Here is a 19,197-nt window from a genome sequence, read left to right as displayed (position 1 = left end):
AAATGAGGTGAATATTTTACTCACAGTGCTTGGCAAATGTTAGCAATAAACATTAAATGAGCTATGTGTGCTCAATGGAGAAAAATGTGAATGAAAAGGAAATTGCACTAGACCTCATAGATGACCAATAGCTGTCTAACTTATCTAAAAACCATGACAAAGAAAATGTTTTTCCTTCCAGATAAAAACTCCACTTAAACTTCAAAAGGAGTTTAATCTAAATGTCACATGCCAGCAAATTAAATCATTATAGAGCAGAGGAGGAGGGAAGGGAGAAAGGAATTCATGATTTGCAGATGACTTCACTAAGTAATGGCTACTGCTATTAAGGAGAGTGGGTATTCCATTCCTGTTGAAAAGTCTTCAAAGGACAGAGCAGTTCTGTATGGAGCAGATGTACATATATAAGCACATTGCTGGAAGTGGTCCTGGGTCTTCCTGGGTGGTTCTGTATCCACACTGGACAGACCCGACTCAAGACTCAGTTGTGCAATTTATACTTGGATAAGTGCCTTAGTCATTCACCTTACTGGCTTATCTGTGAATGATTATAATTACAGAACCCACCCCCTGAAGTTATTGTGTTGGTTAAACACATTGATGCATGTGAAACACTTAGCACAGTGCTTGACACCTAGTACACACTGGGTTAGCTATTCTGTCTTAAGTACAAGCAGTTAATCGACTGTGAAAAGCCATGAGCCACACTGCATCACGGAACTGCACAGCATGGGTCCAAAATGCATGGTATCCCTTATGGAAGTGGTGCTTACCTTTCATACATAGTTTGAAAAAACCCCAATTCTACTCAGGGGGAGGCAGGGTAGTCCCTCTTTTGTGACTTCCAGAATAAAACAAAGGCCTAGATGGCCCACTGTTCTACTATATATCATTTTTAAAAATAGTGAATATTATTGTGTATTAGTTTCAGGTGTACAGTGGTTTTAGGTGTATAGGGGTTAGAGGACCATATGCTTTACGAAGTATTACCCCTGATACTTTCAGTGTCCACCTGGCACCACACATAGTTATTACAATGTTATTGGCTATATTCCCTATGCTGTACTTCATCCCCATGACTATTCTGTAACTACCAACTTAAACTTCTTAATCCCTTCACCTTTTTACCTAGTTCCCCATCCTCTTTCCCTCCGGCAACCATTACTCCATTCTCTGTATTTCAGTCTGTTTCTATTTAGTTTGTTTGTTAATTTTGTTCTTTAGATTCCACATATAAGTGAAGTCATGTGGCATTTGTCTTTCTTTGACTGACTTATTTCACTTAGCATAATACCCTCTAGGTCTATCCAGGGTGTTGTAAATGGTAAGATTTCATCCTCTTTTATGGCTGGGTAATATTCCATTGTTTATATGTACCACATTTTCTTTATCCACTTGTCTGCTGATCGGCACTTGCGTTGCTTCTGTATCTTGACTATTGTAAATAATGCCACGGTGAGCACAGAGGTGCATATATTCTTTCTTTGGGGCTCTTCAAAAATATACCCTGAAGTAGAATCACTGGATCATAAGGCAGTTCCATTTTTAATTTTTTGAGAAACCTCCATCTGCTTTCCATAGTGGCTTCACCAATCTGCATTCCCACCAATAGTGCATGAAGGGTTCCTTTTTCTCCACATCCTTGCCAACACTTGATTGTGGATTTGTTGATAATAGTCATTCTGACAGGTGTGAGGTGGTATTTCATTGTGGTTTTAATTTTCATTTCTTTGATTAGTGATGTTGAGCATCTTTTCATGTCTTTTGGCCATCTGTTTGTCCTCTTGGAGAAGTATTCATTCAGGTCCTCTGCCCATTTTTTAATTGGGTTGTTTGTGTGTACATGTGTGTGTTTTGAATTGTATGAGTTATTTATAAATTTTGGATATTAACCTCTTATTGGATGTATCACTGGAAAATATCTTTTTCCATTCAATAACTTGAATTTTAATTTATGTTGATTGTTTCCTTTGCTGTGCAAAAACTTATAGTTCCATGTAGCCCCATTTGTTTATTTTTTCTTTTGTTTCCCTTGCCTGAGGAGATATATCAGAAAAAAAAACTGCTGAGAGAAATGTCTGGATTTTACTGCCTCTGTTTTCTTCTAGGATTTTTATGGTATTGAGTCTTACATTTATGTCTTTAATACATTTTGAGTTTATTCTTATGTGTGGTGTAAGGAGGTGCTCTAGTTTCATTTTGGGGCACGTATCTGTCCAATTTTCCCAACACCATTTATTGAACAGACTGTCTTTACCCTACTGTACATTCTTGCCTCCTCTGTCACATATTAATTGACCACAAAGGCTACATATTTCTTAATGAGCACTGGGAAGAGAGCCATGGGGACCAAAAACCCATTTCCCTACTGTGCAGATATGAAAATGAGGTCCAGAGAGGGTTACCTTATAGATCACCACACGATGAGCAAAAAATCATGAAGGAATACAAATCCTGATCCTTTCATTCCATATTTCTTACTGCCTACTTCTATTACCTATCAGTAAAATACCTTTACTAAGGTATTTTAAGGCCTTTTTGTAAAGAAGTGTGAATGCAATTAGCAAAAAAACAAAACAAAACCCCCCAAAACAACACTTCAATGCATTCTACAAATGTAATATCAGAACAAAGATGGAAACACACAAATAGCTAGTTTATTCCTAAAGAAATATGCCGATTCACTGGATGGCTTTTTTCCAGTTTATTCCATATACTCAAGGTACGGCATTTGGGAAACTAAATCTAGCAGCCCAACCCCGCTGTACCTGGGTGGAGGCTGTGGGAAGATCCTTATCCAGCAAATTTCAACCTGCCAGGTGACAAGGACATTATCTTCCCATAGGAAAATGTCATTTTACAATCATCTCGTAACTACCCGGGTAATACAAGAAACCATTCTCGTTTACCAAATTTCTAACACTTTAGGAAAGTGCAAAGGCTTCTCTGAATACTATCCCAAATCCTGGTCCCTTGCCTTTGTCTGCACGTTAGGGTATCATTGCTGTCACTTTGGTATATATCCTTCCAGATAAGCTTTTGTAAATATGCAAACACACATGCACATTTCACATTTTGGTTTAGACCTTTCTAGAAGTTTTTATGGACTTTAATGTATGCATGCATATTTTATAGTACAATCATTTTGCAATTTGCTTTGTTCATTCAACAATATGATCTAGAGATCTAGCCTTGGGCTCACAGATGCATTCAAGTGATAATTATTGAGCACCTACTACATTCCATGCATAAATAGTTCTAGTCAATGGAGACACAGGAATGAACAAAAGCAAATTTCCTGCCCTCACAGAGCTTCCATTTTAGAGACACTTCGTTCTTTTTAATCATGACACAGTAATCCAGTGTTTGCAGATACCACAGATGACTATGCCAGTCCTTTACTGATGAGCATTTTCATCCTCATACACTGTGGGTAAACACTGCTGTGTATGATTCCTTGCATACATCTAAGGATTTCTGTAGAACTCATATATACAGTCAAGACTGCTGAGTCACTGCATATGCACATTTCTAATTTTAGTAGGTATTCTGCACTTCCTTCCAGAAGGATATAACATTTGAGCAGCATGTATGTGCATACCCCTACCTCACACTTGCACTCAGAGTTAATTTTTGACAATCCAGCAGGTGAAAAACAGGCATCTCATATTTTTACTTTGCATTTCCTTGGCTACTAATAAAGTAGAGCACCCTTTATCTTTATGACTCATGATCTTTCATTCTTTTTGCATTTCTACAATATGCAAGGTTGGGAATGAAACGCTCACCAAAAAAAATGCTTGTTGGATTCACTGAGTGAACTGAGGTCTATTTATGTCAAACTACTTTATTATAAAAACTCACCAAACACACTTTGAGAGCACTTGGCAAATTCTAGTGTTATTAACTCCTCAAGTATTTCTTACCCCACCAAAAGCCTTCTGGCTCACAGCAGTGCACCATTCTCTCTTATGTAACTGCTTTTCCGCAGGACTAAACTGCAAATTATATTGCCAAAAGTGAATGGGGTCAAAGGCCACTGTCTTCAAGGTGTTTTTTGGATGGGTCTGTGGAAAGTTGGAGGCGGGCACATTTGGTGATCGCTGTGCGTGTGTGTGAGAGAGAGTGTGAGAGTGTGTGTGCAGACGTGCCTGTGGTCTAAACCTGTTAAGCCGGCCTCTTCTGGCTTTTTCCAAAAGCTAAGTTATAATTATCATTATAGATATTAAGTAGTTCTCCTACTCAATCCTAACGATATGAAGTATTGGTGGGAATATTGAAAATAAAAACTATCTGGAACTCTCTTTTACTTTGGAAAACTGTTTGCCAGTATCTATGAAAACTGAACACACACACTTACCCTGTAATGCAGCAATTCTACTTCCATGTTCTAAGAGGAGCATGTAAACAGGTGCACAAAATACATGTAACTAAGGTTCACGAAACATTACTTGTAACAGTGCTCAATTTCAATTGACCTAAATGTCTATCAATTGTAGAATGGATAAATAAGTTGTGGTATAGCCATAAAGGGTGGGATAAACGTAGGTTTACAGTGTTCAGAAAACAACACAATAACTAATAAATAATAACATAAGCATTAACTCTACATTTCATGTACTCACAACTACAAACCTACTTTTGCCGCCCCCTGCATAGTGGCATGCTGTACAGTAATGTAAATGAATGAATGACGGTTATATTCAATAAGAGGAATGAATTATACAAACAAAATGTGGAGGAACAAAACTTGACTGGAGGCTGTACTTACAACCTAATTCCACTTATATCAAGCTAAAAATCTGAAAAAATTAATCTGTAGTTTTAGATGTCCCCCCAGGAAAAAGACATTGGCTGCAAGAGAGCATGAAGGGAGTTTCTGGGGGACTGGAACTGTTCTGTTAGCTGGTAATATGCTGGTATTTAACAGCATTTAACAACAGTGCTTATAAAGAACCGATACAGTATTTTCATGACCATGAACACAAATCAAGTGCTAACTCAGAAATTAAAGTCACAGCAAAAGAGAATCTATGTAGCATCACTGCAAGACTGTTCAATCCAGGAAAGCAAGCGTTTGGTGATTTAGTTTGCACTAAACAACATGTTAGGTGAACTTCACTGTTTCCTGTCTGAGCCTAAAGAGTGCTTCTCTAATATGTGCTATGGCAGATAGTTGTCTATTCAACTTAATGATAAGCATTTGTGTTAAGAAGTCAAAAGCCATGTTAGAACATAAGAAAGTTATTTACAAAACAGTGACCCCACTTTTTTGGAGAGGGCATCTCTATTGCTCCTGGCAACATCTGTCACCATTGAACTTCCCTCACTTTTTGAGATTTTTCCAGTCAAGGAACTGTTAGGTAATTAAGAAATGTCACTCTTTCTAATTTTTTTCAGGGCTTATGAATTTACTTGTTTAATTTAACAGTAGTAATAAAAACAGCTGTCATTGTTTTAATATTTTAACATTTATCTGCAATGCATCATGAATTTATAAAACACAGTTCCCCTTTTCCCAGACTATAATCTTAGAATTCCATTCTTAGCCTAATGGAAAAATCATGTGACTGGGTTTTTGTCTGGCTCTGTAAATATCACTCAATCCTAATTTAAAGTGTCACTGAACTTTGCAGGCATCAAATAACAGATTTGTATCTATAAAAGAAAATAGCTCTTTGTTTCCAGAATTAAAAAAATAAACTTCTTGCCAATAATACATTTTCTAAAGGTTTGGATACTTAAAGGTAGAATCAAGGACATATGGGATCACTATCTTTTCATGTTCTTCAAAAAGAATATGGTGATTAAACTCAGTGAATTTTATTTTTTAGCGCTGATCTAAGATCTCACAGCTTTAAATTTAAGTAGGTCAAAATTTGGAAGGAACTTTGTTCTGTCAACATTTATATATTCCAAATACCCAAAGCATTAAAAAAGGTTCTCAAAAAGTATTTTTTCTTGCCCTGGTCGGGTGGCTTAGTTAGTTGGAGCACTGTCCCATACACCAAAAGGTTGTGGGTTCAATCCCCAGCTGGGGTGCATAGGGTAGGCAACCAATTGATGTCTCTCTCCCTCTTCTTCCCTGTTTAAAATCAATCAACATATCATTGGGCGAGGATTTAAAAACTTTTTCTCTCTAAAAGAATGGCCAGCTGCGCACAGCCAATGCTGAGAGATGACACCAAGAGGAGCCTGCATCATGATGGGGGATTTCTGTGCCGTCCAGACCCTCACAACCTAATATGGTGGTCAGTAGCCACATATGGCTATTTAAACTTAAATTAACTAAAATTAAATAAAATTTGAAAGTCAGTTCCTGAAACACCCTAGCCACACTTCAAGTGCTTGGCGGCCACAGTGGCTAGTGACGACCACACTGTACAGCCCAGGCACAGAACACTGCACCATTAAGAAATTCTATTGGTCAGCACTCCTCTCAGTTAACTTCAGTCCACGATTCTTAAATTATCAGCCATGGCTGCATAAAGCTGCAGTGTGGGATTTGGATCAAAATAACAAGCAAACATGATGCAGTCCAGAAATAGAGCATTTTAAGAAGGAGAAGTAATAATTATAAGCATGAAACAGTGCCAAGGCTGCAGTGTGGGCTACTAGGGGAAACACTCTGCCCAGAAGCAGCAGCTCAGGCTTCGCACCTGTGTTTCAGCTGTGTCCTTGTCCTCAGTGGTCAGATGGTGGTCATGTGGCCCTTTCCTACTTCATGGGTGGGCCAGGTGTTTGGCGAGTGGTGAAGCACACATTATTTATGTTGTTATTTTTATGTTAAATGATACTTCTGGTATTGTCAGCAACCTTGACTATGGCAAATGGTCAGCTTGTTGGGGTGCTCAGAACTGTAAAGCATTCTTGAGGTGATCCCATGAGTCACTGGTCATATTAGAGAAACCTGATTGTATAATCACTAAGAAATTATCATCACTTATGAAATTTAGAATGCTGCTTTCTGTATGATAAAGTGATCCTGAGTTCAGTTTCTGTCATGTACCAAGTTCATAAACCCCCAAATCTGGGAGGAAAATGCAGCGGTGACCCTTCTCCTGCCTTCTGTGACGCCGCTCCAGCGCCCCCCCCTCCCCCCACCTCCCCTGCGAGCCAGGTAAGCCACCATTTGGACTATAAGACACACCCCCCACTCTCCCCAAATTTGGGGGGAAAGTGCATCTTATAGTCCAAAAAAACCTATATACAGTGCTATATGTACAGAATAAACAATATTGTTCAGTGCAATAACAATGTACAATAATGTCCTATTACAACTGACCTCTGAACTACTCAAGTTTGAACTATATAGGTCCACTTACATGTGTGTTTTTTTCTAACAAAACTTAAAATGTATTTTCCCTTCCTTATGATTTTTAAAAGCATTTTGTTTTCTCTAGCTTACTTATTGTAAGAATATAGTATCTAATATACATAAAATGCTTTAATCGACTGTTTATGTCATCAGTAAGGCTTCTGGTTAACAGGAGGCTATTAGCAGTTAAGTTTTGGGGGAGTCGAAGAGTTATACACAGGTTTTTGACTGCCCATGGTGTTGACGCCCCCTAATCCCCACATTGTTCAGTGATCAACTGTATACACTTAAGTGTCATGGCTAAAGCCAGAAAGGTAAGAGCATCATAGATGAACTAGCTCTAGCTACCTATGTTAAACTTTTGTATCCTCTAATATATTGTCCCTTCAAGGTTTCCCAACTCTGAAGGATCTTTCATCTTCCATTCCTAACCTGCACACATCCGGTTTTGTTCCTGTGGCTCAGGGGCCCTACTTCTGTAAATGGGTGCCTCCATAGTACCCCCTCATTTTTCTCTATTCCCCCTAAGGACGCAGAAACCAGGGAGGGAACCTCCTAGACCTTAGAGGAAAGCCCCTGTGCACTGTAAACACAGCTGTTCTTCTGAGTAGGTGGGGAAGAAGGGCGCACGTGCGGACTTCCTCATAGAGAAAGTAAACCTGGTTTCTCATACGACGTATGCCAACAAGGCGAAGAAATGTTATGTGATCCCCCTTGGCCTCTTTAGTTGGGACCGAACACTCCAAACCAGTAGGAGAAGAGATGATGTGTGATCGATAAGGATAATAAACATCATTGTGAGAATCTGAGGAGAGACTCCATGAATAGACTTTTAAAAAATAGAAAATTATATATTAGTGCTCGATCATATATCCTTCCAGATAAAGTAACCATTACTAATAAAAATGCTTCAACTTTATTTAGCTATGTTTTTGTAAAAAAAATTAACTTCAGAATTGTTTTAAGCTTTACAAAAATAATTGCAAAGACAGTAAGGACATATGCCTCACACTGTTTCCCCTATGGTTAACATCTTAAAATAGTATGTCAGAATTAATGCATCAATATTGGTACATTATTATTAACTAAAGCCCACACTTTATTCATACTTCCTTAGTTTTTACCTAATGTGTGTGAGTTTCAGGACTCCTCTAGGATACCCTATTATGCTTAGCGGCCACATCTCCTTAGGTTCCTCTTGGCTGCGACAGCTTTGCAGACTTTTCTCGTTTTTGAATGGCCTTGACAATTTCAAGGGGTTTTGGTCAGGTATTCTGTAAATGTCCCTCCACTGAGATTTATCTGATGGGTTTTCTTTTTCTTCATGGTAAGACCTGGGTTATGGGTTTTTAGGAGGAAGTTCACAGAGGTTGGGTGCCATTCTCAACAGTTGTATCAAGAGTACGCACTGTCAACCTGACTTACCGCAGGTGATGCTGACCTTAACGACCTGGCTGACGTAGTGCTTGTCAAGTTTCTGCACCAGGGAGTAACCCCTTTCCACACCAGAGTCACTGGAAGGAAGTTCCTGTTCACAGCCCACAACTAAAGAGGGAGGAGTTATGTTCCTACTCCTTGAAGGCAAAGTGTCTGCATAAATTATCTGGAATTCTTCTGCATTGGAAAGTAGTCTCTTCTCCCCATTTATTAGTTTGTTTAATCATTTATTTATATTACAATGGCTCATTTATATTTACTTTATACTTTGGGTTATAATCCAATACTACTTTATTTATTTTTGTTCTCAAATTATTCTAGCTTTGGCCATTGGGAGCTCTGTTATTTGATTCATGTGTCCCTTTGATATACCCCATCTTTTTTTTTTTTTAAAGCACTTCCCTACTTTCTGCATCCAAGGCCACAAGATGTTACAGGCTGATTTTGTACACTGCCTTCCTTACCTCTAGAGCCAGACATTTCTCCAAAGAACTCTTCCTGGTTTGTTTCATTGAAGAACAGTATCAGAAACCAAACTGGGTGTCTTCTTTGTACTTAAAGGTGCTTTCATCCACATACTTCTCTCATTTCCACAACCTCTCTGACAGATGGGTAAACTAAGGTTCAGAGTAGTGAAGGTATTTGTTCAAGATCAAGGATAATGATGGCAGTTTTGGGAAAAATTCAGTCTTCTCATGATAGTTCCATGTTCTTTCTACTATCTGATGTCTTCTGGATCAGACTAAGCATCAAAAATCAGATTAACAACTTGTAAGAAAAAAGAAACAAGCATTTCTAGAAGATCATCCTTTGAGGGGGGAGAATTTAACAGGGACATCTGACAGACTCTCCTATCTATCTGGAAGAAACTAGAGATTTTGTGTTTAATTATATCATAGGAGTGATTTTCAACTGTGTGGGATTTCACTCCATCACCTCCCCACCTCTGGGACATTCGGCAAAGTCTGGAGACAATTTTGTTGGGGAGGGGGTGTGCTGCTACTGACATCTAGTGGATGGAGGCCAAAGACACTGCCAGATACCCTGTAATGCAGAGAGTGGCTCTAAAAAAGAATTATCCAGTTCACAATGACAATAGTGCTCATGCTGAAACACCCTATAACCAAGGAGTCACCACTGAAGAATTCATCCAATTTTATGCTCTTCCCATTCTTGCAGAGTTACTTTCCTATTGGTGGTTAGACGGTCATGGAAGATTCTGTGACCTCAAAAGTTAGTCTATTAGGAGAAAAAGTCTCCCATATTGGTTAAGAAATGTGGCTCACAGTCAGGTAAAAGAGACTCCCCTGCTTCTTATGTGTGGGTCAAAAGAAAAGCAGGGGTGCCCTTTAAAATGAGTAGCCTGAGTTAAGCACAGGATGAACTGGGCAAGGATGGGCACAGTTACATGTAATCAGCCCCTGCATGCTATGCTGTCTGCCATCTATTGGTTCAGGAACAAGCTGTGCAGAACAGTCAGGTAGCTTGGAAAATCTGCCAATGAATTGGTGAACTTTACTAAGTAGATGGCTGTTACCCAGAAACTGTTTGCTGCTGAGTGACCTCAATTTGGAAAGAAAGGGAGTGACTGAATCCCTGTTTGCTGTTGTAGTCAGTAAGCACTGAGCAGTCCAACAGAAGAAAGAGCCCTCTTGTCTACCTGGATCTCTCCTGGAAGCTTTAGAAAAAGCTTGCTCACTCCCGATACTAACAAGCTGATGAAGGACATTTTCTGAGCAAATCTAAATCGCCATTGCCCTCTCTAAAAAAGTGCAGAGAGCTTACAGGGGCAGTGCAGTTTGGGGGTGATCCTACCTGGGGAGCTCCTGATGATGTGGACATGTGCATGTAGAAGTACTCAATGCATTACAATGCCCAGTACTTAGTAATTGCTTGCCAATGGTAGCAACAATGAGGAACAAATAATCACTTAGGGTTTTTTATGTGTTAGGCCCTGTGTGAAGTGCTTTACATTTTTATCTCACTGAATCCTCATAACTAGCTTATGAGATAAGTACCACTTTAGGTTTACTTTCATATGTGAAATTTTAACAATAACTGTGTCAACTAGTAGAACTGGTATTTGCTAAACCTGGGTACCTTCATCACTGTATTATATTGTCCTTTAAGCCCATCACAGCCACTAAAATTACTATTAGCCCCTACATGTGGCTGTGCGTTCTTAAGACTGGGGAGGCAGAGGTAAGAACTGGTGAAAGTCAAGAATGTTGACAGTCATTCTACCCACTATTTTCCAAGAACTCAATTCTGCTTAGCTTTTCAAGTCAGACATATGGCAATCAGAGAGTTAGAAGGGAATAAAGGTCTTTTGTGGGTTTTGTGAAAAGTTATATCTTATATGAAACCCAGGAAGGGGAATGGTGTCTACAAACTGTGGTTTAGGAAAAACCTGACATCTGCATCATTAACCAGGCAAAGCAGATCAATGCCCAGATGCCCCTGAAGGCTCATGCCTATTCAGGCCCCACACAGGAAGGAGAAGAACAAAGGTGAAGAGGACAGCAGGCAGATGAAACATGGAGAAAGGAGGCAGGGGTGGGCAGGAGGCTGAAGCATGCCCTTCCCTACACGAAGTAGAAGACACTCAGCTTGCCATGTCCCCCTGGCTCTGAGGCTGTAGCTCTAAGGAGTCCATACAGCATTAAAAGAGTGAGGACCCTTGCCCTGGCTGGCACAGCTCAGTGGATTGAGTGGGGGCTGTGAACCAAAGCACTGCAGGTTCGATTCCCAGTCAGGGCACATGCCTGGGTTGTGGGCCACGTCCCCAGTGGGGGCCACGTGAGAGGCAACCACACATTGATGTTTCTCTCTCTCTCTTTCTCCCTCCCTTCCCCTCTCTAAAAATAAATAAACAAGATCTAAAAAAAATATAAAAGAGTGAGGACCCTCTAGAGACCATGTCTGCCTTTCACAAATGAAAGGAAAAAGGGCTGATCAGGAGCTACCAGACAGGACTCTGGAGAAAACGAGGCTACTTCATTTGAGGATCCCTCCGCCAGCAGGGTAGGAGAGGCATGGCGGCTGGCTCACGGCAAGCACGGCGTGAGTGTTTGTTAAAACCAGCATACACAAAGCTGCCCAAGTGGCAGAAGGAAGAGTGGAAAGACTGAGCCAGCACTCCTGACACTGCAGAGTTCACCGGCAGTAAACATGTTCTGTTCAGAAAGCCAGCAACACTGGTGAAATCCTCCTACAATGTCACAGTAGACAGGGATAAATGCGTTTTGTTTGGTGTAATAAGGTCACTCCTCCTGTTCCCCTGAACTTAAGTTTCTATATATTAAAATTTAATAAAATTTAATGTATTTTTGAATGTTATATAGTTTTATATTATTTGAGAAAATAACAATCAAATATTTTCTAAATAAATAATTTTCACAATTTCTTTGTGCTAGTAAAATAAACACCTAATTGAAAAGAGAAAGCTGTGTTTTCTAAACCAAACAAATTGCCAATTGTGACTTGATTTATAGTTTGGGGAAAACATTTAGGAAATTTTTAAGTACTATGTAGTATAACAGGCTTGAATGTTGATTAATCGGACTCTCATTTTTTTTTGTTGCTGCTGTTGTTAGATCAATGAAAAAAAATTAAAAAAATTGACTTACATTTTGGAAATAACAAATGTGATTTAGAAAATACAAATAATCTACTAGTAAAATATAATTTCTGGAAGTTGTTGCTAATCACTCAAGGTCTAAGCCCCAAGTGGCAAACACAAGGCCTGATACGGCCTTCCACCTTGTTTGTACCGGGCAGCAGCACGGGCTCTCACTTAACTGTTAAGGAGTAGTTACATTTGCACAGCCCTAAAATTACATTCAGCCCTTTAAAAGCAACTGCAAGGCTGATGTGGCCCAGGTGAAAATGAGTTTGACACCCTGGTCTAAGCCATCCAGGAAGTCAGATGCTTATGGAATGTATGATTGGCAAGGAGAGGAAAACTGTCCTTCTGTAATACATTCTGACTTCTGGAGATGGCGCGAGTCAGGAGATTAGAGGGATAAACAAACGTTAAGTTTATCTGCTTAACACCCCCACACTACCCACCACAACCTTACAGCTGGTGCTTGAACAAATACTGGGTGGATGAATAAAGGGATAAATGAAGAAGTGACCAAATGCTTGTTATCAAGTAAGAGCAGAAAGTAGGAAATCTCTCCCTATGTCTACCTTCCCATTCCAAAATTATGGTTCAAAACCACTCTTGCCAGTTTCTCCTAAAGTTAGTGCTAGAAAAACACTTCTCTTTTGTTTTCAAACCCCATCCATGATGCCACAGTCCGCTCTGTGCATATCAAATTTGCTTAGTCCCTAGCTATTGTTGATCTAAATCTACCTGACCTTTCAATTTTAGTCAAAGAATACATTTAGCTGATTAATGACAATGTCTGCTGTTTCCTAAAGATGGGCGTTCTTCCACCAGAAATGTTCTGGAAGACATTTTGGTAGACATATCTCTAACCCCTGATTACGCACATCTGGAAAAGAAAGCAGGCAATGTCAGAGTAATAATTTCAAATGCTATATCTACAGGAAGGATGCTTGGATTATTGCTGTAATAAACTATTCTTAAAAATGAATATATCCAAGCTGATCTAGTATATTACCACTACCTGTTTAAATAGAAAAAAAGTGTTAATTTAATAAAAAGTTAAGTAATAGAAATATACAGGAAATAAAATAGTGCTTCTAAAATTTTCAACATTTTGGACAATCAATATTCTCCTCAGCTATATGATTTTTTATAATAAAGTCTCGGTATAAAGTCTTGGTATAAGGGAATCCATTTTCTAAGCAGCAGCTACACGGCCTCACTTACTAACGCACACCTGAATCCCGCATGGGCTCTGTTTTGGTTTATAGAAATTTACTATCTTGATGTTTCAGCAAACAAGGTACCTAAAAATTTCCACTAATGACATAAAACGCAGTGTGATAGGCTGACCCTAGCCTGGAAAGCAGAACACTCCATGCTACCAGGTGTAAGGGCAGGACACAGAATGTTTAGAAGGAGGGGTGAGCAGAAATGGCGGGGAAATGAGATGACTTCAGGCTTGAAGGATTACAGTATACCACCTAGAACTGGGTCTGGGTGAGACACTGCCACAGTACCCATTCGTGGTTTTTTTTGCTATCAGCACATTTTTAAAAATGCTTGAATTAAAGTAATGTGTATACACGGTACAATGTTTCTACAGTGGCACAGCACGGCTGATAATGGAAAACAATAGGTTCCAGCCCCATACTTACTCCTCCTCAGTATGGCTCAGTCCGGCTCTCAGAGCCACCGTCTTTGGCCATTTGTTCATGGCTCTTCTGATGATTTGCATTCACAACTCTAAATAATACCTACAGTTCTTGGCTCTTAAACTTTAAACAAAATCTACTGACTTTACACCGAGAAGTGAGGATTTACTTAAGTTATTAACCTTTATTATTCTTCTCCCTCCTCTTTACAATTTATAGTTACAGTTTTACTTTTTTACTGATCACTTTTTACTTTAAATAATGCACTTCAAGCTCTACTTGTTGCTCCATCAATTTTTAATTCCCTACAACATAAAATAGGCTATTGTGACTCTCTCCTTCCCAACTCTCCAAATCCCTTCTACATCCTAACTTCTGGCTACCATCTTATTTGTTTTTCAAATTATCAATTAACCTTTCTTTGCTTTGTTTATAAGTTGGTTCTAAAAATTAAAGGCAAATAATCTGTGTTTACTGTATGGTGACATATAAATATTATTTGTAGCAGAAATAAGTCATGTTTTAGAATTACATTTCTATTTCCAGAGGTCCATTTTTATGAACTGTCATTCAAAGGAGCAGCATGTTACTAGAATAAAAGTCAAATGGATTTCTTTTTTTTTTAGTTTTTGTAATTGCTCAAAATCATGCCACTTTTTGTTGCATTGTGATTGGACTATGACATACATCTCTGTACAACCTTTTATCTGGAATTTTGAATTGCCTTTTACCTTTCTATTGTTCATCAAATTGTCAAATTTTTATAGCAAAATTATATGTTTGGCTCTAACATGTAAAAATAAAAAAAATTAAAATAAACTTTTGAAAATACTATTTTGTTTTTAAGCTCTTAAAGATAACCTTTGCTTATGTGTCCATCAGCACAGAGATGAGATATATTCCATTTTTGTTAATCAGCTCCATTTATTTGGTACTTTCAGTTTATAAAACACTGCTTAAACATATTTTATTATTTTATGCTCTCAGTCCATGAAGTAGGCAATATCTTCTCCATTTCACAAACACAGCGATTAAAGATTAGAGATTAGAAGATTTAGCCCAGATCGGACAGCAAGTCAATGATAAATTCCAGATTTGGAACCAGGTTTTCATTTTTCAAAGGCCAGTGTTCTTTGCTTCCACCACAGCTGCCTAACACATGGGCTCTCTGCTTTTCGTTTAGAAGTGAAACATCACGATTTTTTGATTTAGAGGCTTTGTTATCAATTACAGCACTCCTATGGAAAGCAACACAAGGTGTTTGCTCCTTATTTATTATTAGATTCTATGGGGAAGGGCTTTTGTAAACAAACAGTGCAGAAGCTGGCACAACTAAGACAAAAACACAAATAAACCAAAAGGCCATTACACAAAGAGCTGCAACAATAACAAATGGAACAGTCAAGGAAGTGCAAAGATTCATAAGCTTTCTCAAGTAACACATGAAGAGTCTGTAAGGCACAGGGGTGTTATGTACAGCTTTAATAATACTGTGTTTGTATAAAAGGAAACATGATTCCAATACTGTGACGAACTAAGTGCTTCTCACCCAGATAACTTCATAGGAACAACCTGGGGGATTGACTCTGAAAGGTCAAAGGCAACCAGGGACCCTGCAGGATGCCAGCTGGGGTCTGGAGAAGAGGCCACATGAAGAACCAGCGAAAGAGGAGCTTAGAGAAGCAGGCTCACCTCACTGTAGTATGGACCCAAGGAAGCAGGTTTTGCCTTAACAACAGGAGGATCCCTAACAGAAAATGTGCCCTCAGAGACAGACGCCAAATACTGGTGTTTGGACCAGATGGAGTCTAGCTGGCTGAATCTTTATACTCTCAGCACAGGTACAGAAGGCCAAAGCTAAAGCTTCCATTTCAAAATTATGAATTTCATGCTTAACTTTTATAATACACGCAAATAAATATTCTTTAATACTCTTCCAGATTTGACTTTTGATTCTACATCAAAAGGAAATAGTTCAGGAAAAAATTTTTTTAAACAAGAACTCAAATATTAATAGAAACATGGCATCCAATTTGAGAAAGAAGGAATGCTCATTTCAAGTCTTTTATTTGCATAGGCTTGGACTCCGGGGCCAATCTGTTTTCTTTCTAAAACGATTGGCGAAGTGAGGCTGACTCTAAAGCAGGACCGCATTTCATAAGGATATCTATATGCAAAAGGGGAATCACTGTACCTTTGCATCAACAGTAATTAGCTGATATTTACTGAGAGCTCACTGTATGTTAGTCACTGTGCTTGACACATTATACACATTATCACACTCACAACAATATGACTTTATCCCATTTTTAAATATGAGAATATGAAAATTTACAGGGTTGATTTGCTTATCAAAGTCACATAGCTAAGTCCAAACTCACATTCATCTCTTAAACATCACTCATTGCCTAGCTAATTAAGTGCACTGAAAATCCACGTGACAAATCCTTATCATAATATTGATATTATTAATGGTTATCAATTTTTATCTGTATAAAGGGCAAAGAAAGAATTAATTAGATACATTTTTTGTTTTTGTTTTTAATTAGATACATTTTATAAGCCCAAATGTTGATCCTCATATTTGCTGATAAGTTCTATCTCACTTTTATAATATGTAAACACCACCCCCCAACCAAAAAAAAACAAAAACAAAAAGAGCAACCCCATGGCTCACGAGTAGCAAAACTGATCTGAATTTGTCTCTGATCAAGTTCCCTGTCCCCCTGCTGGTGAGGACGTTAACAAACAAGGAGAACCTGATAGCCTGAAGGTTCTGGGAACACAAACACAAGCACAAACACAGACACAAACAGAAGCACAAACACAAACACAGGGGTGGGCAAAAGTAGGTTTACAGTTGTGAGTATGTGAAACACAGGGTTTATTTTTGTGATATTATTTATTAATTATGGTATCATCTTCCATATAAAGATATTTAGACGATTTAGATGATTTTTAGCCACAGAAATATTTCCATGACAGGCAGTTCAGACCACTCGCCTGCTGCAGTCCAGCCCATACACTTGGTGGTATCATGCCCAGTGAAGTGATCAAGGCATGGTTATTCTTATGCAAAATTAATCAAACAAATAAGAATCTTTTTGCATTAGACAGTGATTGCTGAAGCTCTTTCATCTTATCAAGGAAGTATAAATCTGTCAGTAAGTATTCATGAAGCACCTACTAAGTAGAATTACTTGCCCTTATAACACCTCTTTCTTTCCTTTTCTTCCCTTTGAGTCTCCTCTTCCCTGCCCCTTCCCTGGAGCAGTGGGACCTATGGCAGCAAGTTCCGTGTTGTTGACTCACGGCTAACATTTGTTGAAGACCTCAGACGCTCTTCCTTGTTTTGTATTTTGAAGCAACAGTTTTGAAAGTTTGGGTCAAAGGTATAAATTCTTCCTAAACTACAGAAGGAAGGGGAGGAACTGTTTATTTTCTTTCTTTTTTTAATTTAAGATACTGACTCTCAGAGTTGAATAATGTTAAACGGGTAGAAGCACATTACATGTTTAAAGACTGGTTTCCCCTGCTATGAGCATTTAGCTCAGGAATTCAGAGACTCAGGTCTTGGCTGTAGTTCTAACATTAACTTGCTGTGTATCAGTAATTTGGGGGAAGTCACTCTGAGGCCTCGGAGCCTCAGTTTCCTCATTTAAAATAAAGAGCTGGTATTAGGTAATTTCTCAAGACCCTCCCAGCTCTGGAATGCTAGAACTTCCTTGTATTGATCTTTAAAATAAATAGGGGTGACTACTAATGAGGGTTACGCAGAAGCCCCACACAGAAGCCATCCCAAAGAAACCCTAAGAGCAGGTCTCTGGCACCTTCTCCGGTTACTGGAATCCAGCAGACCTGTCACTTGCCCCTAAGCAGAACGATTCCTTCCAGCCGTTTTATACACCACAAGATCCTGGCAGTTCAGCTGTCAGGGATCCAGAGACCACTGCATTTTTGGCAGCTTCGCAGGTCTAAAGCCTTTCCTGTTTGATTTTATGCAAGACCCAATAAAGCAAAAGTAGAAGCTTTCTGCCCTGGGTGTTTATCCCCATAGCCACTGTCATTTTTATTCCTCCCGACTTAAATTTAGCTGTGTAACAAGGGTGACGAATGTGATGGGGGGCGGCGAACGTTTTGTTTTGTCAAGACACAGTGCCACCAACTCCTTCATCTCACCTACTGCCCCCTCGCCTCTCACCCCTCATCTGAATTTCCCCCTCTTTCTATATCCACTGACAAAACATTTCTTTTTCAAATAAGAACCATCAGAAATTACTTCCTTGCATTGTGTGGTGATAACCTCACTTTTCAAGGAAAAAAACAAAACAAAACAACAACCAGTACTGCACAAAACAGTAAAAGACAAAAATAAAAAGATAAACTAAAAGAACACTGTTTTGCCTCAGGGAATGCAGGCTTTCCCTTGGAGAAAATTTGGTTAATAGGAAGAGAAGAAAATAAACATATGCAGACTAGCTACATGCCAGGGACTTTATACGCCGCATCTCACGTGACACCCACTACAGCCTCGGTGATGGGTATTACTATACCTGTTTCTGCTGAAAAAGCCCGGAGGTTGATTCAGAGGGATGCAGTTATTTGCCCATATTGAAACAGAACCCATACAGTTTCCATTATATCATGCTGTTCACATTATTCTGCCACTATTAAAACTATTAAAAGAACAAATATGTATTTCATTCCTTGACTGAAATCAGTTTTTAAATTTCCTTATTTGAACAAAAGTGCTTCAGCAATTCAACAGAGAAAGGAAAAATAAATCTTCTCAAAATGCAATTGCATACATATAGCATGGTGTACAATCAAATAATTATGTACTTCTGCTGAGTGGATACTAAGAAGCATTTAGCATTTAACTAAATAAATGCTACCTACCATTACTCCATTACTTCACTTCTGCATATGAATAGATTTTTGTATCCATCACCTATTAAGGATACAGTTCTATTAAAATCATTTTCTTCACCGTCAGAACATTTTTCCATAGCCACCTATAAATATTTACTCTCACTTGACAAGCAAGAACCCTTTTAAAAGAGAGAAAAACAGTCTGCATAGTTGGTTTAAACTTCTGAACTTTATTTCATCCACAAGAACTATAGAGAATTCAGCAGTTTCATAAGCACAAGCCAATGCCGTCCAGCATT

General features: G+C 38.8%; 1 protein-coding gene and 1 long non-coding RNA gene across 4 annotated transcripts in view; one reads left to right on the top strand and one right to left on the bottom strand.

The window, feature by feature from the left end:
- The window catches only part of NT5DC1 (5'-nucleotidase domain containing 1), a 118,386-nt gene that overhangs the window by 30,885 nt on the left and 68,304 nt on the right, over positions 1 to 19,197 (bottom strand). The window lies entirely within an intron of this gene.
- Positions 1,194 to 6,001, top strand: LOC118500311. The gene is made up of 3 exons (XR_004902876.1): positions 1,194 to 1,206; positions 4,123 to 4,125; positions 5,090 to 6,001. It is a non-coding gene; the product is annotated as an uncharacterized LOC118500311 (long non-coding RNA).

Source organism: Phyllostomus discolor, chromosome 4 (genome assembly GCF_004126475.2).
Source record: "Phyllostomus discolor isolate MPI-MPIP mPhyDis1 chromosome 4, mPhyDis1.pri.v3, whole genome shotgun sequence".
In the NCBI taxonomy this organism is placed as follows: Eukaryota; Metazoa; Chordata; class Mammalia; order Chiroptera; family Phyllostomidae; genus Phyllostomus; species Phyllostomus discolor.
The sequence above is the reverse complement of the archived record's forward strand: the minus strand, read 5'-3'. Positions and strand labels throughout refer to the sequence as shown.